Genomic DNA, 5,682 nt, shown 5'->3' on the forward strand with positions numbered 1-5,682 from the left:
AGTTAAATGTTAATATGGTATCCACTTTTAAATAGAAATGAAATATTGGCTTATGTCTATTGTTCAGATACAAAGGAAGAATAAATAGATATCTTAGAGTTATCATTAATAATGCATTTCATCTTGTTGTTATTTCATATTTTGTTGTTATTGATAGAAAAAAGAAGAGAAAATTAGATAAAGATAATTGCAGCTGTAAATAAATTCTATTACTATTGTATTTTTCCAATTCTAAAAATGCATGTAGAAGTAGAATATAACTTTGTAAATCTAGATATTGTGTATTTTAAATCAAAAGGAAACTATATGCTATAAAAGAAAATAAAATTTACTTCTATACTGTTTATTTGAAATCAGCCTATTAAAGCTATTGAAATATAAATTTAATCATAGAAAATATATATATGTGTGTGTGTGTGTGTGTGTGTGTGTGCATTATATAAAGTTCATGCCTAAGGTTGTAAAATTACCTCTAAACTCTTGTATTCTTTAAATATATATATATATATATATATATATATATGTATATATATATATGTATATATATATATATATATATATATAAATGGACTGGTATGTTGCTGTCAAAAAGAAAAAAACATACATTTTGCCCTAAATATTCTAGCCATATAATATTTGTGCATGTTACATTTTTACAATCTCATATACATACATGTGCCACTGTGGGTCGCAACCCACAGGCATGACCTCTGTCGTCCTGTGGGTAGCCCGACAGCGGAGGACACCACTGTCGCCCTCCTCGGCCCATTCAAAAATAATAACTTCAATTCTCTGTAGATCTGACCACCATCGCCTCCATCGGCCTTGGCAAGCCTCCTTTGCTCAGCCGTGATGGCCGTCACCTGCACACACACACACATTCAACAAGGAAGAAAAGAAAATATGTTAGAGAAGAAACCCTAACCCAATTCCGGGTTAGGGTTTGAAATTAGAAATTGGAAAGATTGAATGAGGATTAAGTTATAAGAATAAATCAACCCTAGTTAGGGTTTGGATTAAAATAATAAATAAAATGAAATGAGGGGGAATTCTTTTTAAAAATTGAAAAGAATTACCCCCCATTTGTCTATAGTCAATATGTAGAAATAAATAACTTCTATTATTGACTAGGGTAAAATTAGTTCTTAATATAGACTTTATTTAGGAGAATGTGTGTAAGTACAAACACACACACACACACACACACACAGGCTAGTTTACATATTTAATTAAATATGGTTGTTTGGGTTAAAATTCTTTTGAGGATTTTATTAATGGAATTTATTAAATGTATAATGTAAAATTTTAACCTATGAGGTCATTGTTGGCCAAATATTTAATAGTTGAAATTTAAATATTTAAGGGGATTTAAATTCAACTTTAATATAATATGAATTTATTAGTCTAATATTATATTTGATTTGGTTAACTCTATTAGTTTAATTTAAAAGCATATTCGCGTTTGCTCAATTAATTATTTTTAATATGAGTTAACATTATCTTATGTAGCCTTGAGTATTTTAATACTATTGAGATAATTAATATATCTTGATTTTTTATTGGAGAAATTTTAATTAGAGAAAATTAATTAATTTAGCTTAATTAATTAATTAAGTTGTGACGACCCTTTTTAGGGATTAATTAGTCTACTCTAAATATTGACGCTATAATGATGGAGTTGATTAAACCAACTTTAGTAAACCATTCTATTTAATCCCGAGTTAACCTTTAGTTAAGACAAAACTTATTTATTCCATTTTAAATGTAGATTATTTAGTGTATTTATGTTGTTTTAAATAAATAAAAAATTGTTGTTCCTTTTTTGTCCAATATTTTGGGCATGACAGTTAGTTGGGTAATGAGTTGTGTGAGCTCCGATTCTTTCTCTATTCTTGTCAATGGCCGGCCTTCACAGTTATTTGGTGCTTCAAGGGGCTTGCGGAAAGGCGACCCTCTTTCTCCTTATTTGTTTATCATCATTGTTGAGGGCTTGGGACATTTCATCAAGTCTCAGATTTCTCAAGGTTTGATTACCTGGGTTGGTCTTGGGGTATTGGATTTCCTAAGCTTTCACATTTTCAATTCGTGGATGATACGACTCTTATTGGGGTTCTCTCCTCTAGGAGGTTGAATCATTTAGGAAGTCGTTGGATGTCTATTTAGCTACTTTGGGGCAATAGGTGAATGAGAATAATTCTTTAATCTATTTCTTCAATACCACTGATACTATCCAGAGGCAAATTGCAAATATCCTGAGGTTCCAAATTTGTTCTCTCCCTTTCATCTATCTGGGTATTCCTCTTGTTGTTGCCCAACAACCTAGACCCTTTTGGCAAGAGTTATTGGATAAGCTGCATCACAAGGTTAACCATTGGACTCATAGATGACTTTCTACGGTTGCTTGTGTTACTCTTCTTCATTATGTGATTCAGGATCTTCCAGTTTATAAGGGTTTTGTTCAGGTTGCTCCAATGTATTTCCTCAAGGAATTTGATGCCTTGTCTCATCAATTCCTTTGGAGTGGTAACTTGCAGTATTCTAAGTAGAATTTGGTTAAGTGGGAGTTTGTTTGCCAACCTAAAATAGAGGGTGGCCTTGGTCTTTGTTCAATAGTTTTGAATAGTCGGGGTCTGGTGACAAAGTTATACTAGAGGTGGTGTACCAATCAACATCAAATGTGGGCATGTATCCTTAATCATAAGTATCTGGGTACCATTCATGATTGGAATTTTCCTTGATACCAGCTAGGAGACAAAAGCTCTGTGATTTGGTATACTCTAAAAACTGGGGTGCAATTGATTAAAGAGGGTCTCTTTTGGATATGTAACAAGGGTTGAGAGGGTCATTTTTGGTTGGATTCTTGGAATGGTAATCCTCCCATTCTTTCTATGTATCCTCATTTACAGTCTATTTATGATAGTTTTATGGTTGTTGGGTGGACTTTGGTAGGAAATTATAAGACAATTAAAAACTTTGGGCCTGCTTTTGGTTATAGATGGAAGGGTCCTAATGAGTGGTTGCTTGGGGGATTATTCTCGGCAAGAGTTGGCCCATATTCTTACTTCCCGAAACTATAATTCCTTAGAGGGGATAGATATTTTAGCTTGGGGTAGGGAGTCTTCTAGGAAATATTCAATTGTTGTTGGTTATATGAAGCTTGTTCATCATATTTATGGGGTTGAAGAGGTGCCTTGGTGGAAATATATTTGGAGTTGTTTTTCTTGGCCAAAATGTAATTTTTTCCTATGGCTAGTGGTTCACAATCGATGTCTTACTTGGGATAACTTGTGTAAGAAAGGTTTCTGTGGGCCCTCTATGTGTGTTATCTATTGTAATAGTGAAAATTCTATCTCCCACCTTTTCTTTCAGTGCTCATTCTCTAGGAGGATTTGGCACTCTTGGTGAGACATGTGGAACCATAATTGTTGGTATGTTTCATCTCTGGTTGAGTTTTGGGACCATTGGGGTCATGCTCCTATTGGTAGTCCTTTTCTTTAGGTTGCCTAGTCCTTAGGTCCCACTTTTATTATTTGGCACATTTGGTTGGAGAGGAATCATTGGATTTTCTAAGATGTCAAGTTAGCTGTATATGGTGAAAAGTGGATAATGGAAACAACAATATTGAAAGACTAAAATAGATTCAACCACAAAACCCTAGCCTAATAATGAAAGAAATACACCATACTCAATGAAGATTACCTAAGACAATGAAAATCAACAAAATAAAAAAGATTATACCATCACATGTCCACTAGGATTTGAATCTCCATTCTTTATACCTCCATTGATCTTGCTTGATATGTTTTCTCTCAGATTTTATGTGTGCACAAGAGCTCAACAAAGAATAGAAATGTGGTTGATAGCTTGATCGCAAAAAGGCTTGATTGCATAGGATTGATTCAGGTATCCGATTAGGGTTGATAATGGAAGAAGCATATCCTTATCCATAGAAGACACTTTAGAAAATGAAGGGATAAGATTGAGAGGTATAAAAGATACATGGTCAGCTAGGATTAAACGGTAGGTAGATGAAATAATAAAATGATAAAGGGGGTAGGTAGTGAAAGTCTAATGAATTAATTAAATAAATACATATTTATTTAATTAATAGAGGAAGTGGGATCAATTAAATAAATAAAATATTTATTTAATTTAGGAGAAGGACAATTTAAATAAATAAATGTATTTATTTAAATGATAAAAAAGGCTTAGAATAGGATTAATGAATTAATTAAATAAATAAAGATTTATTTATTTGATAGAAGAATTAGGATAAAATAATTAAATAAATAAAAATAAATTAGAAAGGACAATTTTAGGTGTCTATATTTTGCCCCTCTTTGAGACAATGTAGCTTGTCGCGTTGGCTCAAAGAAGATAAGATAAACTAATACAAACTTTCCCCATGATGGGAATGATATGCCCCCTTGAGAGATTGGATGAATTTTGTTTGAAAAAAGACCACAAACAATCTCTCGATAAGAAATAACGGCTAGAAAGGACTAACAAGATAGGGTGACAAGGTCACGTAGGAAAAAGACTAACTCAAGAGGAATCAATAGAATCATGTCTATGTCTTAAAAGACCAAAATTGATAGTTATGTGATGAACATATGCTATCAATTGGATAAGCTACTGAGAGGATTCACTCAAACAGGTGCCCTAAACAGGTAGATTTACTAAGTTGAGTGTAGGATAAGCCATCAAATTGATTAAATCTGGTGAGTGCTCTAGAAAGATGAGATATAGTGCAATGTGATAAACATATACACTAGGATGCAATGCCATGTGATAGACATAAGCACTAGGATAGAGCTCGATGAGCAGAACCATGTGATGGACATAGGTACTACTATGATAGGATAGGATAAGATAAGCAGCACTATGTGATGGACATGAGTACCACTAGAATTGACATGATTGATTTGAATGGATGCAGGAGTATTTACTCTAGATTGAGTCTAGAGATAGATTCCCTGTGACACAACAATTATGAACAAATTTGATTGGTCAGGACCATGTCATGATCAAGGTGATGGGATTGAGATACATTATGTATATGCCTAAGATTTTGGCAAAACAAGATTGTTAACTGCTTTGGTGAAAAGGTGGTCACAAAGGGTCTATAGGAGGGGATAGATGAGATAATCTAGGTTGTATCAATTTTTGTATGATGATGTAGACACCTTTGGGTGATTTTGTAGCCATATGAGATATTGACATCATTGTATCATGACACTTATGATTTTTTGATATATATATATGAGATGATCCATCCTTGCAGCTACTATATGCATGTGTTCCTATGTGATGTGGTATATGATTTATGATGATAATTTTATGATGCTTATGACATGGATGCAAATATGTACGTAATGAAATGCAATATATTTTTGTTCTTTTATGTTTTATATGCAAATGAGTATATGGTAATGATTTAATATAATTATTTATAGGATGAGATGCATGATGTTTTATTATTTTGGCATTTTATGTTTTATATGAGAATGCAAATACTAACTAATGATATATGCAAGATGTTACGCTATTGTGATGTCTATATGTATGTATGAAATAAGATATGCTATAATGTGAAGATGTAGGTGCAAACTACATGAAATACAAATATTTTTGGCATGTCATTATACCCAGTCATGTGATAGCGGGCTACACAGACTCAAG

The sequence above is a fragment of the Cryptomeria japonica genome, chromosome 8 (genome assembly GCF_030272615.1).
Source record: "Cryptomeria japonica chromosome 8, Sugi_1.0, whole genome shotgun sequence".
Classification (NCBI taxonomy): Eukaryota; Viridiplantae; Streptophyta; class Pinopsida; order Cupressales; family Cupressaceae; genus Cryptomeria; species Cryptomeria japonica.